This window comes from Patagioenas fasciata, chromosome W, assembly GCF_037038585.1.
Source record: "Patagioenas fasciata isolate bPatFas1 chromosome W, bPatFas1.hap1, whole genome shotgun sequence".
NCBI classification, from domain to species: Eukaryota; Metazoa; Chordata; class Aves; order Columbiformes; family Columbidae; genus Patagioenas; species Patagioenas fasciata.
Genome location: NC_092559.1, coordinates 56,984,397 through 56,998,589, shown reverse-complemented (window position 1 = coordinate 56,998,589; position 14,193 = coordinate 56,984,397).

Here is a 14,193-nt window from a genome sequence, read left to right as displayed (position 1 = left end):
TCCAGCCTTGCCATTGCCCTTGAAAATGTCCACCACAGTCCATCCTACACTGTCACAGGCCTGTGGCTGTTTCCCCACAGGCTGCAGACACCCCATGTGCTTCCGCACCTAGTTCTCACCCCACTGTGTCCTCACCTGTGCTGCTGTCTCTCCATCCTCACCAGCTGTTCCTGGAAACACAAAGCCGTGGCTGATCCAGAGTCCTTCTGAATGACCACAGCACTGTGCTCAGAATGACATTTCTTTATCCTGAGCTCCACTCTGGGCCTCCAGAGCTGCAGTTTCTGATGGTTTTCCTTTCTCATGCTGTTTTCCTCTACCATCTTGTAAAGAGATTTTCAAGATTTCTGAAGCTACTACTACCCTTTCTTGTCATGGTTTTACCACAACCACCAACCAAGACCATGAGAGCTGCTCACATCCTGCTCCCAGTCCCCCAGTGGGATAAGGAAGAGAACTGAAAGGGAAGGGAGAAACTTGTGAGTTTAGAAAAAAAAAAAAAAAAAAAAAAAGAAAGAAAACAGTGAAAACACTACTACTAATAATATACTAAAATATACATAAAGTAAAATATATGATTCTCAGTGCAATCGCCCATGTAACTCCAGTTGTGCTGAACAGACAGCCCAAAAGAAGAGAGCACCCTGGTCCTGAACAGATGATCCCAGCAAGAGAAAGTACAAGTGCAAAAGGCAGAGAGGCCCAAGGGCCAACTGAAAAACAGAAAAACATCATAAAACTGAACTAACACTGAACTCCCAATAGAATGGAACTTCCAAACAGAGCCAACCAAAGTAGCCGGCAAACCAAAACTAACTGGCTGGAAAAGGCATATCCAGCTTTATAGTGAGCATGACACCAATGGTAAAGAATAGCTGTATGTCAGTCAAGGTGCTGTCCTGTCTGTGCCCCCTCCTGCCAATTTGCACCTGCAGCTGGACTGCAGAGAAGTCCTTGGTTTCACTGACAATAGTCCAAGTAAATTAAATAGAAACAGATAAATTGAATTAAGAAAATATACTCAGTGCTATCCCCCATGTAACTCCAGGCACACGGAACATCCAGTCCTGCAGAAGGGAGCACCTTGGTCCTGAGCAGCCCATCCCAGCAAGAGAGAGCAAAAGGGCAACAGGCAGAAAGGCCCAAAGGCCAACTGCAGAATGGCAAAATGACAAAAGGTCAAACTGACATCGAACTCCTGACAGAATAAACTTGTGAATGGAACAACCAAACCAGCTGGAAAACCCAGAGTAACGGATGTAACAAGCTCTAAAAGCCGGCTCCAGCTTTAGACTGAGCATGACACTAACCATAGGGAATATTTCATTGATCAGCCTGCATGTCAATCCAGGTGCTGTCCTGTCTGTGTCCCCCCATGCCAATTTGCATCTGCAGCTGGATGGCCAAAGAAGTCCTTGGTTTCCCTGACAACAGCCAAGATCTCAGTGAGTTCTGGCATTCATTTCATAGCAAATGGCAAACACTGTGAAGCTGCTAAAAGAAAACAATAACTCCATCCCAGGGAAGGAACAGCGTTATCTCTCTATTCTCATAGCAAATCTAAACAAAAGACTGTACTGGATGTGAAGGAGAGAGGTTCAAAATGCATGAAGAAAATTAACTCAATTTCAGTAAAAACAGCACGTTTCCTCAGCCTCCCCTTCACCAGACTGAAGAAGTTTGAGTCTCTCAACATCTCCACATGTGACCCAGAATTTCTCTGGCCACAGGGCAGCTCCTCCCCGTTCCTCCAGAATGGGGAACCTCACACTGGGACACACCGCTCCAGATGTGACCACACCAGTGCTGAGTCAAGATGGGCAATAACTGCCCTTGTTTGGGTGGCCACGCTCCTCCCAGTGCAGCCCAATGTGCTCATGGGCATATTCCTGTTTAGCACCACTGAGAACTGGCTGAACATCCAGGCTCAGAGGGTTGTGAGCAGTGGCACAAAGCGCAGCAGGAGGTACCATGAGGAACGCTAAAGAACACCATATCCCTACCCAACCTCTCCTCCTACAGGTATCACTTGGGTCTCTGGAACCACCTCAGTGACAAGGGGGAGAGCACTGCCTGTATGGGGTGGAGGAGATGGGGTCTGGAATGAGGGTCCAGGGGCAATTTCTCATGGTTGTTCACGCAGTGACAAGCTGGGCTGGATATTTGGAGAGAGGAACATTTCCTAGGGGCCTCCAAAGGGCAGGGGATGGTCTACAGTTTCCTGCATGCTGCCTTTTCTGGTGGAGATCACAGAGGCTACCAGCCCTTTAGAGGACCCAGGACAGGCCTTGTCCTTCCTCTGGTCACAACTGGACCCCAGTTCTCCTGCTCAGCCACAGCTCAGGAGCCTTGTCTAGGGGTGACTTTCGGGTTAAGGTTGACAAGAGGGGTGCATAAGTTTGTCTTAAGGACATGTGATGAGCACTAGGACTGAAGTACCAGAGCCAAATGATGTGGCTCCTGGGTGAATACTTTCTTCAGTGGAAGTCCTGACACAGGATCTCAGACTTGCTTTCCATGCCACCCTTCACGAGGGATGATGCACTAAGAGATGGCAAGTGGGGGACATCAATCCTTCTCCAGCTACTTCCCAGGCCTGGTGAAGCACCAGGACAGCAAGGACTTCTGGCCCTGCACCCTGAACTCTGGGTATAATCTTGGGGCAGCTGAACACCAGCATTTTTCTCTCCAAGGCCATTTACAGCCCAGGTCAGCTCCTGTCTGACCTCCCCCATCCCTCCTCTGATCTGCTCTGGTGCTCCTGGCCCCTTCCCTGTGCTCCCCACAGGGCCCCAAACTGACAGTGATGCTCTGCAGATCAGGTTGGTTGCAGAACCATGGGGTGAGTCCACACTGGTTGTGCTGCTCAGTGAGGGACACGGATGCAGCTGGATGGGCTGCACTGTCACTGAGCTCTTTCCCAGGGATCTAAAGCTCTCAAATGGGTTCAGAGCATTTCTTGGGACTCATTGGATTTTCCACTCATTTCTGTTCAGCAATCCCTTCCTTGTCCTTCAAGTGTCTAGAGATTGGTGCAGGAAGACGTGGCACATCTTCTGCCATTCTCTCGGTTTCTCTCACTGTCATAGAGAGAAGAGCTCAACCCTGCCCCTCCTGCTCCCCTGCTGAGGAACCTGCAGCCCCATGAGCTCTGCCCTCAGTCTCCTCTGCTCCAGCTGAGCGAACCCAGGGACTTCAGCCACTCCTCATACAGCTTCCCCACCAAACCCGTCACCAAATTTGCAGCCTCTTCTGGACACTCTCCAGTAGCTTTATCTCCTGAGGTCAGCCCAGCGCAGAGCAGAGCGGGACAATCCACCCCCCCCTGCCCGGCTGCCCTGCCCGGCTGGCCATGCTGTGCTGGATGCACCAGGACACGGGTCCCTCTTGGTTCCAAGGACACTGGTAGCTCTTGTTCAATTTCCTGTCGACCAGAACTCCCAGATCCCTCTCTGCAGAGCTGCTCTCCAGCATCTCGTCCCCCAGCCTGTATGTACCGTAGGGACAAAGTACCTCTCTGAACTGGGGTGACAGATCTGGGCTAGAGGGATTAGTCCATGATGATTAGGGCAGATTTGATGGGGTGACCAGTGCACAGGCGCCCAGCCCAGCCCCTGCTCTGCTGGTCCTGCAGGTCTCTGGCAGGAGGCCTGGCTGTGAGAGGACACTGCTGTGTGCCAGCCCTGCACACACACACTGATCAGCTGAACAATGGTGTTTCATCTGTGGGTAACTTTCTTGGGCATGTTCTTGGGAGAAGAACCTAGGGAGAAGAACTTTCAGGCCCTACCCATAGGAGATCACTTTTCTTTATAGAAGTACTGTTACAGAGGCCAGCTTTGTCACAGCAGTGCCCATTGCCTGTCCCTGCCTGCGCTCACAGCACTGACACACAGCAGGACGGGGACCAAGCTGCCAGAGCACTCAGGCCTTGAACGAACACAAGGGATGAGCAGGAGAGTGTGGGAGTGGAACCAGAACAGCTCTGGAAGACCAAGCACTGGTGCTCCCTGGCAGGGCTGCCATGAGACAGCTCTTTTCCCTTCCACCCATGCACATGGGAACTATCACTGCAGCTCCAGAAAGGTCTTGGAGAAAGAATGTCAGTAAAAATATTGGTGAAGGACCCTTTATTTTGCTTAAACACAGAGAACACGATTCCACATTGCCACAGCCACTCACTGAGAAAAGAAAAGCAGGCAGTGAATTACAAAGGGAATAAAAATATTATCATAAAAAAAAAACAAACTCACAAGTAGAGACAAAAAATACTGCACACAGGATGAACCTGCAAAGAGAATGTCTTCTTATGTAGAAGAAGACAGAGACAGTTTATAGGTTCAGAAGAAATCCAGTCATCAGTTTCCACGGGGCATCCTTGAGCTCCTGGTTCCTCATGCTGTAGATGAGGGGGTTCACTGCTGGAGGCACCGCCGAGTACAGAACAGACAACACCAGACCCAGGGATGGGGAGGAGATGAAGGGGGGTTCAGGTAGGCAAACACACCAGTGCTGACAAACAAGGAGACCACGGCCAGGTGAGGGAGGCAGGTGGAAAAGGCTTTGTGCCGTCCCTGCTCAGAGGGGATCCTCAGCACGGCCCTGAAGATCTGCACATAGGACACCACAATGAACAGGAAACAGCCGAAAGTTCAACAGACACTGACTACTAGAAGCCAAACTTCCCTAAGATAGGAGTGTGAGCAGGAGAGCTTGAGGATATGGGGGATTTCACAGAAGAACTGGTCCAGGGCATTGCCCTTGCACAGGGGCAGTGAAAATGTATTGGCCGTGTGCAGCAGAGAATACAGAAACCCAGTGGCCCAGGCAGCTGCTGCCATGTGGACACAAGCTCTGCTGCCCAGGAGGGTCCCGTAGTGCAGGGGTTTGCAGATGGCAACGTAGCGGTCATAGGACATGATGGTGAGAAGAGAAAATTCTGCTGCAGCATAGAACAAAAGAAAAAAGAGCTGGGCAGCACATCCTGTGTGGGAAATGGCCCTGGTGTCCCAGAGGGAATTGTCCATGGATTTGGGGACAGTGGTGGAGATGGAGCCCAGGTCGATGAGGGAGAGGTTGAGCAGGAAGAAGTACATGGGGATGTGGAGGTGCTGGTCCCAGGTTATGGTGGTGATGATGAGGCCGTTGCCCAGGAGGGCAGCCAGGTAGATGCCCAGGAAGAGCCAGAAGTGCAAGAGCTGCAGCTCCCGTGTGTCTGCGAACGGCAGGAGGGGGAACTGGGTGATGGAGCTGCTGTTGGACATCTGCACACTGGACGTAGGGCACTGTCACAAGAAGTAAAGACAGTGACAAGATAGGGGAGATTTCTCTGAGTAATAGCAAAGCCGTTACATAGACTCCTACTGTTCCACACCCCCTTGTTCTTTTCCAGACCTTCCTCCAGCTCCGTGTCTGAGCCCTGGGCGGTGCTGGCTGGAGGTGCCGTGAGGAGCGGGGCCTGTGCCCGCTGGCTGCCGAGGAGTCAGCCCTGATCTGCACCAGGGGGCATGGGAACGGGGGGCAGGGGACAGTCCTGGGGTTCAGCTTTGTCATATAGAACCAGGACATGTCATAGCCTTTCCTAAGGTCTCAGCACCCCACGTTTAGCCCAGGACACACACAGCTTGTTTCACAAACCCAACAGCAGTTTTATCTGTCACAGCATCTCTGCACTTCTCCATGGGAGTTTCAGATAACACACAGATGCTCTACGACAGGTTTGCATCCTGGAGGGAAGGTCACAGCTTGGAAAAAAAAGCCAAGGAGACAATCAAGAGTCCTAATGATGGCATTTGATTCAGGGAGACTCAACTCACTCCCCAGCCCCACAGACTGTATTGCTGACGGCCCCACAGGTCAGAGCAAATCTGGGACACCTGTTCCCATGGACACACCTGCAGGAAAGGACCCACAAGATCAGGATGTGACACTGCCCAGGGCAGTGTTGGAGTCACCATCCCTGGAAGGGTTTAAAAGGCATTTAGATGAGGTTCTTAGGGACATGGTTTAGTGCTAGTGTTCGGTAAGGTTATGGTTGGACTCAATGATCTTACAACTAAAATGATTTTATGATTCTATGATACAATGAAGAGCAGGGCCTCTACCCATGGGGTCTTGATAAGTCAGTCCAACTTGGCAGTAGGGGGTAGAGACAAGTTCTAGGGATCAGTTTGGTCATATCAAACCACTACTAACACAAAGATGCTATAGAACATGTCTGCATTTAGAGGGAATCACTCAGCATCGAAGGACACCTCAATGAGACAGCCAAGTGTCCTGATGACGGCACTTGATTCAGGGAGACTCAGCTCATTCCCCAGCCCCACAGACTGCATTGCCCACACAACACAGGTCAGAGCAAAGCTGGGACACGTGTTCCCATGGACACACCTGCAGGAAAGGACCCACAAGATCAGGCTGTGACTCTGCAGCTGAAACTGCCATCCCCAGAGAGCCTGACAGCAAGAACAAGATCCCAACAGCAGTGACCCAGAGCAGGGGAGCAAGAAGGACAATGCGGTGAGGGTGGGTGTGAGAGAGGCCAGGGCAGAGGCAGCCGGGCACTCAGACAGCGTCACCCTTCCCCAGCTGTGCAGCCACCTCCCAGACACCAACATTGCCGGGCAGCTGCTCTCAGCCCCTGTGCTCTGCAGAGGAACTGGAGCTCTGGCTGCACAGGAGCTGCTTCATGCCTTGGAGCCCCCGGCCCTGAGGGCAGAGGCTTTGCTGGGTGGGACAGGAGGCCAGGGGGCTGCTCACAGGAGGGATCTGCACTGCAGGGGATCACAGGGACTTTTCTCTGTTCTCCCTCCCATAACAATCCTGGGTTTAATTTCCTCTCATTTCTGATCATTTCCCTGTTGCCTGGAGATTCTCCCCCTGGGAGGTGTTTCCCTGTCCATGTCTCTTCCCTGTCAGTGCTCACAGACCCCATCCCACCCTCTGTGCCCTCCCCCTGGCCCTGCAGATCCTGCCTGTTCACAGGGCACTGCCTGGGGGCATCTTCCTGTTTGCAGGCTGGAAAACAGGACGGGTCAGATTAAGTGTAAGATGTCCAGCAAAGGTGATGCTGTTGCTGCACAGGCAGAGGAGTGGCTGAAGGCATGACAGGATTCTCTGGAAGACCTACTGATCATATAGTTGCAATTCTCAAAAATTTGTCATACATTGAGGACTCCTTTTGCATTTATCCCCACCCATTCCCCAAGAGGAGGAGACTGAAAACAAAGACTCAGGTATGTTCCTTGACTTTAAAAATACTCCTTGTATCAATTTTCTCCTTGAAACCTCTTGTTGTAAATATTTCAGGGGTGATCTGGAGCTGTGAGCAGCCCTGACCCACACAGCACCCTCTCCAAAGCAGAAGGACCCTGGCATTGTGGGGTCACTCCTTCCACCCACACTTCTCCCCACAGCACCATGGGGATCTCCCCGGGCAGGCTGAGCGCTGACCCTGGCAGGCGGCAGAGTCCCTGCCCCAGCACAGCCCTGGGCTGCAGGGACCCTGCTCTGCAGGACAGCCCTGGACACCCCTGGGTGCTCCCCCTGCACTCACTCTCAGCAGAGGTTGTCGTCATTCCCTGTCCCTCTGACAGTGCAGCAGGGGAGCCCTGCTCTGGAGTGTGTTCTTCTCCTCAACAGAGATACTGTGAGAGACACCTGACAGATCCTGTAAATTGTGGCATGTACCAGATAAGGGGCTCCCTCCAGGAAATGCAGCTGCATTGTCCTACAGCTAGAGACTTACCGTGTTAGCACTGTGATTTGTCTCATTGAATTCTCAGCAACCTACCACCCAACATTGCCTTTAATCTCCCTCTGCCTGGCTGCTCTCCCATCAGCATCTCCAGGCAGAGCCCTCAGCCCTGCTGCGTGTGCAGAGGAGCTGCTCCTGGGCAGAGCTGTCTCTCTGCAGCGCTGCCGCTTGCCAGGAGCTCCCTCTGTCCCAGGAGCCCAGCCCAGCTCAGTAGCACAGGAGCAGCCCATGATGTCCCTTTCTCTGTCCCCTCTGGGCTCCCTCCAGGTGCCCCTGGGGCTCCAGGGGCACATCTTCAAAGTTGAAGTAATCAGTGATGTTGATTCTCTCTCCTCTTCAGAGACACTTCTTTACAGCACCGTATATTTAGTTTTAAAAAATAAATCACCATGAGAATCATATTTTCTTGTCACATCCTTACATAGGACACGAGGAATGCTACAGCAAATTATCTAATTTCTGCAAACTGGGGGAGAAATATCTTCAGTTGAATGAACTTAGGCATTTTGTTCTGGTTTCATACTCTAAGGTGCAAAGGGACATTCATCAATCTTTGGCCATGTCCTGTCTGTGCTCTGAAGCAAAGCCTTTGCACACATGGGCTCTTGGGCACTTGGTACCAGGTTTCCTGTGGCAGGTCAGAGCTGGGCTGGTGCCACAGCTGGGGTGGTTCAGCCCAGATGTGAGGCAATGGCCTCAGCCAGGGACCTGACTGGGGGAGCTGGAGCTGTCAGTGCTGCAGACAGAGCTGTGACACGGGTGGAATGAACTGCCAGGCAGGGTGGCAGAAGTGAGTTCATCTGGTCTGCAAGGACAGCAGCCTCCAAGCACAGAACAGCCCAGATCAGAGCTCAGTCCAGACCTGTAAGGCAATTCAAGGGCCCATAATGAGCTGTTGCTACTGCAGGAACAGTTAAAGGAGAAACAAAGACATGGTGTGGCCATTGATGAATTTAATAAGGGAAAGAGGTGAGAATCCCTGTGTCTCTTGTCCTCCATCTTCACCAGCAATGTGTCCCAGGACTCTGTGACTTGAGACAGGAATCTGGAGAACAACCAGCAGTGGATGGGGATCAAGTCAGGGGTCACTGGAAGTAACACAACCCTTTCCAGTGTATGGGACAGCAGGGGCAGCATCCCAGGAGCTGAGACAGCAGGACGGTGTCACAGGGAGGCCACTCTCCACCATCCTGGAAAGCTCATGGACACTGGGGGGACTCCCTGACCACTGGCAGCTCTCACACAGTGTGTGCACTTTTCAAAATGGCCAATGGGTGAGCAGGGGAACTAAGGGCTGTGCCCCAGAACATGTCCACTGGGACCCCATTTCTGGGTGTCTGGAAGAGAAGGTGACGGGGTTTACCCAGGGGAGTTCTGCCTGTCCATCCTCTTTATTTTCTGTGAGGAAAGGACAGGGTTTGGATGTGGGCAGAGCAGGGGTGGTCTGTTACCTGGAAGTCAGCAAGGCATTCAGCGTCATCCCCCACAATGTGCTTGTGCCCAAGTTAGGATATTCTGGTCTGTGTCAGTGTGTAAGTAGATGGGTAAAAGGCAATCTGGATGGTTTGGCTTAGAAGGACAATAGATAAAGGGAGAAACTTTCCATTCCTGACGACAATCAAGCACTGGAAGCTGTTTCCCAGCAGTGCGCATCCACTCTACCTCAGAAAGTTAACACGATGTGTTTGTATAGACCCCTCACTAATCTGGTCTGACCCTGCTTTTAGGAGGAGGCTGGTCAAGACACCTCTTGAGGTGCCTTAGAGACTGAATGACACTGTCCTTCCTTCCTTCCTTCCCCTTCATGTTTCTGATTTGGAGAAAGCTCTCAGGTTCTCTCTGATCACAGAAATAATTCACATGAGGTGGAAGGCTGCTTTACAAGTAACCGTAAACAGCCCTAATCACAACCTTTGTATCCTTTTTCATTTCTCTAACACAGCTTCCTCTTGTTTGCTGTCCTAATACCCTTCCAGAAAGAAAACACCACCTTGTTCATCCTTTCAGAGCAGGTTGGTCAAGAGGTGTCAGCATCCACGTACAGAGTCCGCACATCAGTCAGGCAGCAAAGCCACCGTTACAGAAATGCAGACGAGGCTCTTGACCAGCTCCTTGAACCCAGATATCAGCGTGACGTGTCTGCTGAGATTCCCGGGAACACCTGAACTTGAAGATCAGGGCATGTGAGTGCTGGTTGGATATCCTGGATTGTCTCCTGAGCCATGTGGTGCTTCAGGCTGTGAAGGGAATCAAAACCAACTTTTTCACTGGGTTAATTAATTTTACAGACTGTCACACAGGGAATTGAAGGGAGCTCAGAACTCCAGTCTCTGCTGTACTATAAGGCTTGATACCCCATCCACAGGTACATTTCTAAATGGTCCAGATAGAGGGTGATCTTGCAAAAGTCACTCTTTGTGTCCCCAGGTGCATGGACACTGCTCATGTGCCTCTGCAGAGAGTGGCAGGGGTTGGATCCCTTTCTCAGGAGAAACTCCTTGCTGCAAAGACACAGCTACGGGGCTGGCTCAACAAGGTTTTATTGCATTTCACTCGGCATCAGATTTGACATATTTGGTGCTTTGATCACTTCTTCTGCACAGATGATCACAGAAGGACAACCATTTCATAAGAGTTGGTTACAAAGGCCCTGTCATGAACAAGAAATCTCACCATGAGATCTGGAGGGAGTGAGGAAGATTATAACAAGCACCAGGAAGAGCCAAGAAGCTCAAGGCCTCTTCTGTAGAGTGCGAGGCCCTGAGCAGCAGTGACTGGCCATGTGTGGTGTGGGAGAGCGTCAGGGGATGGGGGGTAGAAAAGGGTGATGGCTGATGACTTCAGCAAATCCTTACAACCATGTCTGAGCCACAAGTGGAATGTGGCTGATATCTGAGGGTCGAAGGGGAATGGTAGAAAGATTGTTGTTGATTTTGGAAAGAAGGCAGGCTTTTTTGGACTAATGCTATATGGCAGTGCCATTTGCACGCTGTGGGCTTGGCTGTGCCTGGGAGATGGGGAATGGCTGCTGCTGGGGTGTTTGTGCTCAGTCACGGCCCATGAGCTGACCCTACTCTGCTCCTCTCTTACACTGCCCACACTTGGATGGACCTAAGGAATCATCCATGAGCCTGGTGGATCCATGAACCTCCTGGAGTGATGGGTATGGATCCAAATAGAGGATTCAAGCAAGTTTGGGACTTGGACAGCTCAGGTGATTGGTGACCATTGCCAGGTTTATGAAAGAAGTTGAACGGGTTTGGGGGACCTCACAGGCATTGCCAAGTCCTCAGAAAACCAGAGCCTTGTGGTTAAAGCAACAGCACTTGGCACCAAACCCACCCCCAAAACACAAAACACTCACAGTGACCACAGGCAGAGCCTGAGAAACATTTGCCTGAAAAGGTGTCCTTTGTCAGGTCCTGGGGTCAGGGCTTGGCCATTCTGATGATGAATCAACATCAAGAGCTGACGTGGCACCAGAGCCACCTCCACATCGCCTTTACCACCGCTGACCATTGTCTCCAGGCTTTTTCTTGAGAAGCCTCCAGGGAGAGGGACTGCTTGTGTCAGCAATGCCCTTTGCGGGGTCCCAAACTGTGGGGGACTACGGTGGGTCCGTGGATTCCCTGACGGAGGGCATGGGAACAGAAATTAGCCTTGAAGATATGAAGGCCTACCCGTGAGAAAGATGGGAGTAAAGGAGTATCCGGAGATATTAAGGATGTACCCGTGAGAGAGAAGGGAGTAGAAGAGTAACACTGATGGTAGCAAAATTAGCCAATGAGATGTTACTGCTGTAACTTGTAACCAATAGTGAAGAGACACATGAATTGGTAAAACTGAATAAAAATGCACTTGTGGCAATAAATGGCATCTACTACTTTCATCTTGGAGGAACTTGGTCCATGTCGTTTGTCCATCTCAACCGCGACACCAAACACCCTCAGAAACCTGGGGTTTGTTTCTACCCTTCAGTTCATGACAGGTTTGTTCATTCTTTCAGTACCTGCAGTTCAGGATCGTGGCAGCAGAGGGCTCAGTATCATCCAAAATGCCCTTACAAGACGATGCTCTCTGCAGCACTTTCCTAAAGGCTTCAAGTCTGGTGTGGATGATTTCAGAGATTTCTGAATTGTAGCCAAACAGTGAGCATTTCCATAATAAAGAGTAATAAAACCAAATCTCTAATATTTCCGTCACCCTCCCAAAACCCTTATTTCCACAACAGCTGGTATCAACAATCTCCAATGAATATTGATCTAGAGAATCTCCTGAGAACGACTGAATGTGTCAGAGAAGTGGGTGCCTAAATCACCACTTGAGCGAGGAGACGGACCAGGACACCTCAAGAGGAGTCACAGACCTCTGGACCAAGAGGTGGGTGTTCCTGGGAATCTCAGGTGCAACAGCACAGTGATATTTGTGTTCAGAGAGCTGGTCAAGTGACCCATCTATTGTTCTGTAATGGTGTCTGAGTTTGCTCAGGTCACCCCTGACTTGAGCCCCATCCACTGTTGGGTGTTCTCCAGACTCCTGCCTTCAGGAACAAAGTCCCAGGAGACCTTGCTGGTGAAGATGGAGGCAAAGAAGCCATGAAGAACCTCAGTCCTGTCTGATTTTAAACTTAGAAAGTTCAGCAGCAGTTCCACATTCACCCTGTCTGTTCTTTTACTAGAAATGAAGCCGTGTCAGCTGATTTCAGCTGCTCCAAGATGGACCCACTCCTTGCCAAATCTGAGCCACTCAGTGATGTTGGCAGCACCTCTGGGATATTGTATTTGAGAAAGGGTAAAAAACGCTGCACAACAGCAGGTGGGAGAGAGGAGGGAGGAAATGTGAGAGAGAAGCACTGCAGACACCAAGGTCATATCCCATAGGACCCAAGCAGGTTCCTCAGCAGGCCAAAGCTTGCTCTCCTGAAATCCTGCTCTTGGCCTTGTGATCATCTCCCAGGAGCCTCAGCTCCACTTTCCCATCCCTGACTGTTCCATCCTGACCAACTCTTTGTGGTTTGTAAGTGTGAAGTCCCACAGGGCACCTCACCCCACTGACTCCTCAGTCACCCGTGTCAGGAAGATGTTGTCAATGAGCTCCAAACCCTCCTGGATGGCTGGTACCTTGCAGATACTGGGATATCTCAGGTCTGACACGAGGACACCGCCCTGACAATATGAGGCTTCTTTCATTTGTCTTGAAGGAGGCCTCATATAATTTATCTTCCTCATCAGTGAGTCTGTAGCTGATGTCCCGTCACCACAACATTGTCCATGTTGTTCTGCCTTTTCCTGATGACTCCTCAACCTTCAGCTGACATTTTCTGTCCACAGGCTGAATTTCATGCATTCCTGCTGTTCCCTCACAAGAGGGGAATCTACCCCTGTGAGTCCAGATCTCTGACAGTATGAGTAACAGACCCCCAAGATCCCACGGTTTCTCCAGGAGATGGAATTTGTAGTGTCCTGTAACTCCTTATCCTGTTATTTTGGGAGAGAAAACCTCATCAGGATAAACCATCTGCATGAAAAGATTAACAGCTGAGCAAATGGAGCTTCAGTCCAGGGAGAGTCCAGACCTTGTGAGTATCTGGTGTTTGACCAGCAGAAAGCTCTGAAGCTGTAGAAAGAGAAGTGACCAGTGCTGTATCAGGGTGGGACAATAACCCCATCCATCAGGACAGAGCAGGACCTGACACGCTGAGCAGTGACCCTGAGGAGAAGGGCCTGGGCACTCCAAGGTCCCCACACCAGCCCGTGGTGCACGCTCACCATGAACAAGGCAGCTGCACACGGGGCTGCATGAGGAGCAGCGTGGGGACCCTGACACCTGGAATTCTCATCCCATTCGGTTCAGCACTGGTGTGACCCCACACACACGGGGTGTGCCAGTGTGCGGCTTCCCAGTTTGGAGAAGCAGGGAGGAACTGGAGAGTGCAGGGCTGTGCCAAGGCAGGTTCAGCACCTTGTGCACATGGTGTGGGATGCTGAGGGACCTGGGCTGCTTTGGCCCAGCAGCGCTGGGGAGGCTGCAGCAGTGCAGGAGTAGCCTGAGAGTGCTTGAAGGGTGGTTTCAGAGGTGGTGGAGGTTTCTTCATAGTGGGAAAGAGCTTGAGAAAGAAATAATGGCCCAAAGTGCAGCTGGGGAGGTCCAGGCTGGACATGAGCAGCAAGGAATGTGACTGGAAGGGCAGTGCTGTGGTGGAGCAGGTCAGCAGAGGGAGTCTGCATCAGCCCAAGGCTTTGTGCTCCAAGGGACAGCTGGGGAGGATGCAGAGATCTCAGCAAAGGAAGATGCTCAGACAAGAGCAAGGTGGGGCAGCAGGAGGGATGTCTGCAGCCTGCAGGGAAAGAGGTGCAGGGGATGCCACAGCACAGGACAGGCTGTGGTGGAGATGATCAAGGGATGTAGAGAGGCTGAAAGCCCCACCAGACATGAGC